This window comes from Anas platyrhynchos, chromosome 25 (genome assembly GCF_047663525.1).
Source record: "Anas platyrhynchos isolate ZD024472 breed Pekin duck chromosome 25, IASCAAS_PekinDuck_T2T, whole genome shotgun sequence".
NCBI lineage: Eukaryota > Metazoa > Chordata > Aves > Anseriformes > Anatidae > Anas > Anas platyrhynchos.
In genome coordinates, this window is record NC_092611.1 from 7,836,012 (window position 1) to 7,848,491 (window position 12,480).

A 12,480-nucleotide genomic window follows, 5' to 3' on the forward strand; every position below is an offset into this window, starting at 1 on the left:
CTGACAGCGACCAGACTACACAGCAAATATCCACAGGTTCACAGGAGATTTCGGTATGGTGGCAGAGTATTTGTAGGGTAATAAATGCCTCAGAACTGGGCTGGGCTTCTGGGAGCAAGGGAAGCACAGACGCTGAGTGGCACAGGTCAAAGAATCGGGCAAGGAGCTAGAAAATTGCAAGACAGCGTGAAGGTTTGGGACATGCTCCAAGGCAGCGTCCTGACGTGCCCCGTGTTACAGAAATCCCTCCTGGAATCAATGCCCAAATCTCCCAACCTTGCACTCCGCAGGATATAGCCTCAGAAAAAATAGGGCATGCAGTTTAAGAGGGAATCAGCAACAGAGCACTGAATAAAGACTTGGAAAAAAATAAAACTGACCACAGCCTGGAGCAGTCTGAACTCAGCTCAGGTGCTGGGAGCCCTGACAAGCCTCAGAGAAGGAGTTACGCCATTTGGGCTTTTCAGACATACACAAACCAGTAGGCTGAGCTTTGCTGTTTATCGATGTATAATGCAAGAACAGAAAGTAGGTCAGCACGAATATCTCAAAAATGAAGAAAACTACCTGCCAGTCCCTTCCTCGGGGGCGGGCTTGATGCATCTGGGCACCAGCAGAGAGGAGTTTTAGAGTGAAAAAACAGAGCAACTGCTCGAGCCCGAGGCTGTAATGGACTCCCCCAGACTAGGTCAAGTAGCAGTGCAAGTAAGCGAGCGCTCAGGGAAGAAGAGGAGGATGTTCACGCCTAGGTTCCTGGGGGCCCCAGGCAGAGGCACGCTGCCAGCTCTGGGTGCTCTTACTGCCTCAAAAAGTCAACCCAACGTACAGCAAAGCGGTGATCACACCATCAGATTCAGCACAGGCACACACAGCTTTAAGCTATTCTTCCTGAGCGTCCTACATAACAAACCCAAACAAATTAAGGAATGAGTAATGAAGAGGTAGGAGGTGGCAAGGCTTGTTTTGGTTCAGGAAAGGATTCCCATCCCTTGCTTGGAATCTAAATTAGATTCAATTTAGATTAGAGTGGGGCAAGGCCAAATCCCCTTGATGAATGAGTTGCTGCAGTAGATCACTTGTATTTTGTAGCCATTTTTCAATGCATTTATTTTTTGTCTCCTGCTTCTACTTTTGTTTCTGATGTTATCAGCTTTGTGCCATGCCGTCCCCTGTTCCTCTAGGTTATGGTAGCCCTTATGATCTCTCTCAGTAAGGGAAGAACTAATTTGTCGTCTAGTGAAGAGAGAACGTGTGCTTGGGCTGATAAGTGGATTATCTCCATAAACATGCTTTATAATGCAACGATACCACACGCTCACAAAGCCAAAGGAATTAATCACAGCTAGAGATGTGCCATCCCAAGGTAAAAGCTCCCTCTCCTGCCTAATGTGCTAATATTGCAGCCAGGTTTTGTTCTGAAGGGAAAAAAACACAGGAGAAATGCACAAAAGAAAATGCATATTCACGCTTACCATGACTCTACAGAAGGCTCTGCTCACCTACTGGACTTTGTAAGGTCACAGCAGGAGGCAGCCATATGCCCAGGCCAGATGTCCAATTGCAAGCAACACGTTTCACACAGACAGCACTTCTCCAGTTTTGAAAATCAAACCACATGATGGGCAGCTTTGAAGATTTGGAACTTACCTTCAGATTGTAAATAACTGCTGACAGAGCGGTGTATATTGCACTGCACGAACAGAACAATTTACAAAGCGAAAACTCCAGCTAAAAAGTAGGCAAGTAACATAAGTAACAGTAAGCAAGAAACATAAAAAGAGAAACTACATCAGGAAACGCAGCACTGAGGACACCACAAGCTAATGCAAAAAAAAATGAACAAAGGAACTTTAATGTGCACATTTGAGGGAACCAGGAGAATGCTTTACACAGACAGCACAGGAACAGTGCTGGCTGCAGAAGCAGAGTCCATCTACCCCCAACAACTCAGGAATGTCGAGGCATTATCTGGTTGGCTTGCTGCAGTAAGGGCTTGTAATTTTGTTCTGATGCTCTCCATCTCAAAGACTACTGTGTGAGATATCAATGGTATCAGCTGAAACGGTCAGTCCCTACTATCTCCCTCTCAGGAGAAATCAAGAAAGCACAGCTACATGTACTTAAAATGAGTACTCTGCTCCTCTCTAGACTGAAACTCTTCAGTCTCTGACTCATCTCCATAAGGAAACCAAGCATAAGCTAATCAGACACTGATCCAGAACAGCGAACCCGGTAGACGTTTATATGCTCAAGAAGGCCACCTTCTTAAACAGGAAAGAGATTCATTTATTTCAGACTTGTCAAGAACTGATTTACAACTTGCTCTTGCCTGGTAATAGGGTTTGTGTAAACCAAAACCAAAGGCCATCGCTGACACTTCCTGCAGGAGGCTGGGAGTGCTGAAAGCCATCTGTGTGCACTGCACATGGCACAGCTCCTGGGAATTGGACCTATTCACCTAGAAACCCTGGACACATGCCTGGCTTTCCTCTCACATTGAACATTTCAGCAGTGCCACTCCATCAGCCAAATGATTTGGCTTTCGGAATTTTTTTACTGGCAAAAAATACATCCAGATATTTCATAGAATAAATTATTGCCAGCTGCCAAACTGGATGTTTTATACTAAATTAGAGCTCTATCGCAAGAGACACAATCGTACAGGCAGTTACCACAAAAGCGCGAGGCAGCTGGTAACAACCAGGGATGTGTCCAAAGGCAAATGGGAAACGGTACTGACCAACAGCATGTAGGAAACAGAACTGGAATGCTCTTCAAAGTCAATGTGCTACTTGAAGCCACCATGAGGGATAAACACACCTTGGTTTCATGGAGTCTGTGGAGCAAGACAAAAACTTAAAGGTAATTCAGAGCAGGAGACTGAATCCAGTTGGTGAAACCTCTGCTTAGAGGGCCAGCCTGTCGTGGCTAGGCTTTAATTGCGTAGTTAAGCACCTAAAGTGACTTTGGAGGAAAGAGCATAAGTCAGCATGGGGATGATACAGCCTTGTGATGTGGTCCCAGTTTCCCCTGTTGGATCAAAATTAGACTGCTGTATTTCATTGGTCCAACTCCTTATGCAAGTATCCTCATTTTTGTCTCTTTCTTAGAGAACCCAATTTCACAATGGGCAGCTGCAAAACCACCAAGCTTTCCTTTTTTTGTACTTATATTTTGCCTAAACATGCTACCTCTTGCAGAAATCAGTCCATTAATCATTCTGGTGAGAAGAAATCACAGAATTGCTTTTCAGAGTACAAAACAGTTCCCACAGGAGTGGTAATTTATTACAACTGGTTTCCTTACGATGCTCTTTTCCCTTTCTCAACTTTTGTGGACCTCACAAAACTGTTTCGCTCTTGGATTTTAGTCTTTTCTTTTCCTACTAGTATAGCATATAATTTATCCTTTCTGATGTTTAGTTTTATGTGCATTTTGTGACAAAAAGACACTCATTTTGCAGTATCACTTCAGCAGCTGAATAATACACTCCAGGATGATACTGCAAGACAGTAATATTTGAATGCAATGCTGATTTTCTGCGATAACCCAATAGAGATGGTTATTGTCCCAAGCAGCTTTCTTGAATGGATGCTTTAAATCTTCTGAAATTATTAATCCTAAAATACGTTATGTTAAAGAGTAATCTAATTTCCAGTGATGCAGTAGCATAAATTTCTATATGCTCTGATTACAAAACCTCCTTTTTCCAGATAGTGGAAATTTTCAAGGTCCTGAAATAGCTATAAAGGAGGTATTATTACGTGCATGTGAACTATCAAAGTATCAGGCTTCGCTTCCATGGAAGAAAATACTAACTCATGTATTTTAATTTTCCATGATTACATTTTTCTTAGGAGACACATTTTGGAAGTTTTCTAGTCATTCCTAATGCATTATCTGTCTATAATGTCCTGGCTGCCCAAATTGCACCACAGTTTAAAACAATTACAAAGATCAAGTTTACTACTGCCAGCTAAAAAGCAGATGGATAGTGTCCAACAAAACCCCAAGTCAGTAACTAAGTTCTGCACGTTTCCAAATTTAAATTCTCATCAGCATCAAGGATGCAAAGTTCTGAAGTAAAATGATCATTATGGCACCAAGCACCGTAAATCTCATCATAAAGCAGCTCTCACATTAAGCAAACCAGAGCATGACTGTTTCCATGGCTTTTAAGGCACCTCCTGGAATCACGATCCCAAAATGCTGCACGTTCCTCTACTACCAGCTCTCTACACTCAGATGGTTTCACAGCTCATCTGCACCCTTGAAAAGGAATAAAACTGTCCAGTCAGAACCAAACTGAATAATAATTAAAAAAGCTGATTGACTCCATCTTTTATTATAATCCATATCAACTGCCTAAGTGCCTGATTAGCTGAGAGGGCCAGCTATACAGACGGTCTGGAAGCCAACCTATTTATCATTTGCATTTAAGCAATTCTTTCATATTTGCAAAGTGCTACGCAAATACCAATTACCACTGTGATGCAGCAGAGCTTATTATCACAAGCTCAGTGCTGACGTGGCTGTGCTGCTTCCAGCTCTGGAGCTGCCTCATTTGCCAGCAGCCCCAGCCCTGCCTGCCTCCTGTTGCAGGGTATGGTCACGCTTCCACATCCATCTCCATCACGTCGCCCTGGAAAAGCGCCAGGAAGCGGCAGGCACAGTACAGCGAGGTACACGACACATCACAACGCATCAGGACTGACTTCTGAAGCAGGAAGCTGGGTTTGAACACTTCACCTGTGAGCTGCAGGTACCTGCAGACAGGCTGCACAGCAGTGCAGAAGGCGTGATAAAGCTCATTTGACAGGATGCTGTAACTATCCCCTGCTTTGCCCGTCTCCTCACAGGCTTACCGAGATCATCAGCAGGTGTTGCAGGGCACAGTCCTTCACTACAGTATCTCCTAGAGCTTTGCTGGCTTTGGAGTCATCCCTCCTATGAGCAGAAAAAGATGCAGAGCCCTTGGTGCTTCTCCCAGAACAGACCCGACCTCCCCAGCCCTGGGAGCCACCTGGGGCAGACCCACTACCAAGATGCCTTGGTTTGCTTTCCCTCTCATCAAAAGCAGAGATCTTGTTGAGATATTTCAGCTTTTTTTGCGTGTTTATATTAGCATTAAGCTTATCTGCATGTAGCTCACAACAGACCTCAGCTCCTACCTGCTTACTTGTAAAACTTTGCGTACTGAGCATGGTTTGGGTGACCTGGGCAGCTTTTCCTTCCTAGTTAGCTTGTTCACAAATCCTCTCACCCCAGATGCATTCAAAATAATTGACTCTTGAAGCAAAACTTGATAGGACATGCAAGAGCCACTCTTGGTAAAAATCACTATTAGCAGCAAATCTTTCCATGGCAAATTGATGTGGCAGGCTGCAGCTCACTTGCTAGCACAATGTGTTAGAAGGAAGCCCAAGGACCACCCGTGCCAACACCTGTGACTAATTCATACATGCCCAGACAAAAAAGCCAAATCCTAACAGAGTGCACACTTGGAAAATACTTGTTTCATTATTTAAAACATGTCACCTGTCCTCATCGATATGTGTTTGTTCCTACGGACAGGATTCATCTCCACTAAAAGCTAGGTATTTCATCTGAATTATTCTTCCAGGCTCCTCCTCTCTGCAGGCAGAGAACAGCACGCCTCTACAGAGTAATCATTATCTCATATATGCTTAACACAAATGCAATGAATTGCTGTCTGGAGGTGCTTCCTTCTTCCCTTTGGCTACACAGACAATCCGAGTGACTACTGTAGCCTCGGCGTTAAATTAGATGAGCTGTATCTCGTCCTAAGCAATTTTATTGTAGGAGATCCTATTAAGTTTTGCAACTGTCAAGCAAATTACATGGTGAAGGGGCACAAATCAAGCAAGCAGAAAGCTCGGGTCTCTTTGTTCCCCGGGACCTTCCTGCTGCTATTGATTTTCCTAGGAGAGCTCTTGGGTTGTGGCACAGCCTGACGTCCCTAACAAACCGCTCTGCACCACTCCACAGGGCGCTGCTGCAGGTCTGCCCGGCTCCCTGCGAGCCTGCGGTGGCAGCCAGCAACCAGAACGGGTGAAAACACCAAACGGGGGCTGTGACATCATGAGCAAGTCACCACAGTGCCAGAGGAGCACTCCAGGTTTCCTGGTTGATTTATTGCAACGCCGTGACTCAGTTTCTCCATCTACAGAGTAGAGATGATGCTCCTGGCCGCCTTTGTCAAACATTATTAGATTTATTGGTGGAAAAAAACAATCCTAGCACAGAGTGGACACAGGTGACTCACTGCTGAGGGGTATTTGTCAACCTTTAAGAAGTCCCTGCAACCTTCAGGGGCCTTCCTCAAGCAGAGCACAGTAAATAATAAGGTAACTCAGACAACTTACCAAAGGAGATCTACAGGGAAAAAAATCAAACTCAGCTAGCATCTTCTATTGAAGATAACATTTTGAAGCTCTTAAATATAACTGCTTCACCAAAACAAGACTACAGAACACTTCAGTAGATGTTACATCAAACAACACCGTACCGTCTTTGTGAAGTGCCTTTACAAAATGCTAACCATGCTGTCCTGAGTGACTTCCAAAATCAAAAGGACCACGAGGAGAAGGAAATTCAAAAACGATGTGAACATCATGTCTATGCTTCCATGCCATCAGGCCTAGAATCCCATCTTCTTTCTCTCCCAACAGTGACTAATACTTTACAAAGTCCTAAGTGCTGCACAGTATGGAAACAAGTTTTATATAGAAACTACTGGTGACAGAGTACAAAGCCAGAGACTGTATTACTTGAGCAAATATTACCTAGTCATTATTTCTAATCAGAGCATCTATTGTCAGCCTATTTCCTAATTAATTTAGAATCACAGAATGAATGAAAAATGCCTTCAGACAAAGCCCTATGCCTGTGTTACTAATAAAGATAGCACTATGTCAGGAAGCAGAAAGTAGCAGCCGTCGTCCCAATTCCAAACAACATTCACACGTGAACCTATTTTAAATATCCTGAACACAGCATTCACTGAATGAGGGCCTAAATCACTTTATATAAAAACCAGTTAGTCACTGAACGTGGCTGCCTTAATTCCCTGCTGGCTTCCCTGAGCCACACGGCCCCAGGAACACATCCCCAGTCCTGTAACTTTCTGGATTTCCTACTGAACTGACTTTACAGCGATTTGCATCGAATGAGCGGTTGGACTGGTTCTCGGCAGCAGCCAAGCACCATCCAGTGTAAATCACAGTCAAGGGCATTTTCCCAAGAGGGAAGTAGGTGAAAGGTCCGGCTCTGTTTTCTGACAGCACCAGCTGTCCCAGGACCGAGGGCGCGAGGTGAAACTGCCCACGCACGGGGACGCGCTCGGCGCTGCTGGGAGGGAGGCGATGGCAGTGGCAGAGGCAGCGGCAGAGAGCCTCGCTCGTGCTGCTTTCATGGAAAGCCCTGAGGAGAGCACGGCCACCTTCCCCTCTCCATGCCCATTCCCCCCTCTGATGCCACCAGCACACCTGTACCAATCTGCAGCACGCAAAGCTTCGGACGGAGATAAGTGGCAAGGGAGTTTTTTCATCGTGACTTTCTGCCTCGTGGCAGAGGCACAAGTAACGTAGGAGAGCAGCGTATAACCAAAAGGGGCTGCCAGAAAGCTGGGCTTTCACAAACCGCTGAGAAACAGCTCTGGGAATATCTTACTCTCACCAAGCTCCTTTGTCATGCTACGACACCGACACCGGCACTTTCTTTAGCTCTGCACTTTACCTTTCAGATTGCTCACTGCCGACCTGACCTGCGGTGTCTCAGAGCACCTGGTGACTGATCCTACACGTGCAGAGCCCGGTGCAGGACCAAGGCAGACACTGGTGGGGAAGGCACGGAGACTGGGCCAAGCCCCTTCACATGCCTTTGACAAATATGAAAACAAGTTTTTCTTGATCCTAAGTATTTTCAGTCTGAGGCCAAGTGCAAGGTCTGCAGGGGTTAAGATTTCGCACTGCTCTGGGTTGCACATAAGCCCATGTGATTTGCAAATTCCACAGGCAAAATGCTGTTTTCAACTTCGTATCACAGCTCAAACATCTCCGTTGTGTAACACCCTGAACTATTTCAAGACCATTTTCTCTCACCCTGTAAGCCTTCTCTGAATTTTGCTGCAGCACACAAACATAGCCATTATTGCTAAAGAACAGAGTTTTACAAGGAAATACAAATGAAAAATGAAATGCATACAAATTCTCTGAAATCTCTCTAAAGGTACGAACAATTGAGTAGAGGAAGCTCTTCCTCCTTACCCACCTTTTAAAGTGGAAAAGGAAAGAGGGAGACACAACATTCTCCATTAAATGCTTCAGTAGATTCCTACCTTATCTGCTGGTGCAGCTCTCTACAATCTACTGAAATTAAAAAACAGTTTAAAATAGTCATCTTAAAACATGGTTCACTCTTATCTTCCACTAAGCTGCTGAAGCCTCCAATTTTCCATGTCCATTTCAACTATTGGCAATTTCAACTGTGCTTCCTTCCTGCAGATCTGCTAGCACAGTTCCTGATGGGAATACCAAACACCGAGGTCAATCTGCATCAGAGCACTGGTCGCCGGCTGTCAGGTCTTGTAAACCATGAGCCATCACTTCGTCAGTCTCAGCCTTCGGCTTCGCAAGCTGTGACTAAAGATCCTGACTTGCTCTGCTAGCAGCTGTTGCAAGCTGTGAGGCAGCATCTTGGCATTCTCAGCTGAAACACTCACCACTTCTGTGCTCGCAAACTGTCATTTTCTGTTAGCAGAACTCCTGGGTGACGTGACATCAATGTAAGGACATCACAGCGTTAAAAAAAAAAAAGAAAAGAAGATCATCTGTCGGAGCAACCCACATTCAACCAACTGACTCATTTTTAATCACTTTCCAATAGAGGTCATCCAGACAGTAAACAGCTGGCTCTGGCACCTTAGCAGCCTTACAGTGAGAATTATCTCGCTAGTCAACATCTAAGCCTGCTGTATCGGCTGTCAATTACTGTACAGTCACGTTAGTCCAATGACCCACTTTTTATCATCAAAAAAGCAAAAGCCCCAAGTTTTCTGTGCAGAAGAGCATCTTGCCATTGCCCGCTAAGAGCGACTTCTGGCAAATAATGGTCAACCCCCTTCCAGAGGCTGTGCATGGGAACACTTGCTGACCACACAGTGCTACTTCTAGACTGAATTCTTTAGAACCATGTATGACACCTACTGTTTATTTTACAAGTGAAACTCTACCCCAAAGCTTTCTTTCCTATATTTGCGTTGGTGCTTCAGGGTAAACGTGCCTTTGGGTTACTGACTTCTCTTCCCGAGTACCCACCTTTAGCTTCATGTAGGCCCATACTCAGAGCCCTCTTCTAACTGTTCCTTTTTTCATCTATTGCACAGTCCAAAGAGCTAGCTTGCCTCTGCATATTAGATTGCAAATGAAGCACTGAAAATATCAGCACATTTAAAAAAGAAGTTGTACTGTGCTTCTACACCAACTTCCAGTTCTGACTGTACCTTTGGGCAGCCCCAGCAGTTGTGAAGCGGAGAAAGTTCAATTTTCCTTACACTTTTTATACCAAGTTCAATAAGAATCGAGTAACAGATCATATTAACAGCAATAAGAAGCAGGAAGATAAAACAGCAAGAGGAATAGCCAAGTTCTAGACCCCGTCTTTCATTTGTGACTTTTTTTTTCCTCAGAAGGAACCCCACCCCATTCACAAGAAACATGCAAATTCGTCTCATCTTTGTGACCTTTCCTTGGGCAGGGAGTTGCTAGTTCAGCAGATGACAGCATGCTGTGATTTGTTAAGCTAAATATTTCCAATAACCCATGATTTCTCCGGATATGTTAGAGGCACTCATGGCTTCTCAGTGACCCATGTGAAAATGTTTTGAATGAGCACATTAGAAAGTGACAGAATACAAATGACTGCATTGTTGTAGAAATCTGAGAAGCAACTCCCTAGCTAGAAATAATACGATCAGACACTTCCCGCAAGCCTAATTCTCTCTTCTTCAGAGGAAGTGAAGAAATAAATGATACATTGAAATGAATGTATGAAATGCTATATTTCATCTGTTGTTGTCTCATGTGCATACACAAAAGTCACCCCAGGAATACATTAGCTTCAAAACCCATAAGCTTAGGGCAATTCTTTTTATAAAACTGAGCTAAAACTTTCACTGAAACAGACTACAACAGTGGTGACTGTACCAGGTCCCTATGGATACGAAGCCAACATGGCACTTCGAGTAAGGCAGACTACAGCTCACCATTTAAAGTGCCATCTTAGAAGCTGGAACAAGAAAGAAAAACCACAAAAACGCACAATAAAGCCTCCATAAACTACTACATAAAACAGAACATGCAGTTTGCTGATCATGAGATGAGTGCTGTAGGCACTCAAAGAGTGGTTTATGGCCAGTGTTTACATTATCAATGTCCAAACACTGCCTGTGTTTTTAATTTGGCTTCTTCCATGTCTATGGAAGTGTTTTGCTCATCACTGGTGGCCTGAGTTATTGTTTAGCATCTCTGAATTCAGTGAAGAAGGAAAAGGGTAAGATTTAACACTGGCTTTTCCCTCTGCTCAGAGTTTTCCCTCTCCCTGAGTAAGGAACCGAGGACTCCCCAGAACTTCCCATGAGGGAAGTTCCCAACCCAGAACATGTCCTCAGCCTAGCAGCTGCCAGCCACTGGAGAGAGCTGGCTGCAAAGCCTCATTTTAAGGCTCTGACAGCACAAGAGAAGCCCACAGCTCGTTTGGGTACCTGCCAGTGCTTGCCTAGCTCATCTGCAGTCCTATCCCACCTTTGGAAGATGATTTTAAAACCACAAAACCATCATCTGGAGTTCAGATTGCTCTACGTTTTTGCTTTATGTTTACATTACAAAATAAAAAGCCACAACACACTTCTCTCTAGATAGAGACAGGCCTGTATAGGACATTGAGACACACACACACTGTTCTCTGAAATCTCTGTTATTTTTGTTGCTGTGAAAGCAATGAATGAACAAGGAAAGAGCTAAGCACGGAGGCTGCTGCGCTCCCTCTGCTGGCCTTCCCTGAGCAAGCAGCAAGCTCCTACACCCTGTGACAGCAAACTTGAGCACAGATCTTCCACCCCCACACTCCTGCATCTTTAGGTACTTCTCAAGCTGCATGCTGCTTTTTTGGTAATACACGCCCTAATCCATGCAAATTGTAAGGCGTTTAAATAACATTAAACAGTGTTATGAAAGGTACACACTGTGAAGAAGATAAACGAAAGCAAAACCATTATATTGTTTCTTTACTCCAGAAGTTTTTTTACAAACACCTTCACCTTCCTGGCACAACCTGAACAGATTTAAGAATCCGAGCACACATACCGACAATGAGCCTGCAGCCTTCAGAGTACGTTAAGAAATACCTCGGTGTGTCAAATAACAGCAAAATATTCTCCTGTTTGTTCTTCTGCAGCACTTGCAAGCAGACATTGCCTTAGCACAGAATCAAAATATGTCTTAACACTCCTGAAGACACAAGAGACAATATTTCAGAAGGGACACTCACTATTTCCAAGGCCAACAGTTAGAAATCAGAGCAAAACACATTTGTTTTACCTTTGAAACAGGGCTCAGCTCGGAGTGTTGACACACGCTGGGAACCCACATGATGATTACAGCTCTGGCACAGGCACAAGTATATTCCTCTCTGGGCATGCCACATCTTGCCAAGCCAAGGGACAAGTGCTTCACTGGCAGGATTCAAGGGTGTCTATGCACTTGTCCAGCAGTGCAGCCTGGCTTCTCACATGGGCTCCATTTCTGGCGCTTTTTCACTGCAGGGCTAAACAACAAAACCCAAGAACATCAGCGCTCCCAACAGTGGGATCCTACCGTGTCCTACCGTGGTTTGTTGGTTCACAGGGAACAAGGAATTTGCCTTGTATAGCACTTCTTGTCTTTACTTTGTAATTCACAGGAAAATCAGCTATCGCTTCAGTGAAAAAAAAAAATAAAAATGAATGAAATTCTGGCCACAGAACTTTTAAACCATCACTTTTGTACTTTTAACTTGGAATCTCACTACACATTGTTTGTCAGCAGCAAAACCAGCTCAATACTTTGTGAATATTAAGCTATAGCACTGCCTACAGGCCTTTCCCAGTTGAATTAACTTGCTATAAGACATACCTATAAGAAGGTGCATCAATGTAAATATTGCATCCAGGCAAAGGCACATGGAGAGCTTTCTTGCCAAGCACTTTCTAATTTGCATTCCTAGCATTTGTCCCCAGGCAAAAACAATTATGACTTAGAGAAATGTGAAACCCATCAAAATGACCCAGAAAACATCCTAAATCATGAATTATTAGGAAGAAGTGTGAGGCAGTTGTTTTTACAAGTCAGTGAACAGCAGGGTATGATACCCGCTCCTGTTTTCCATCTACCAGCTATTCCTCACTGCTGGATTGTAAATCCC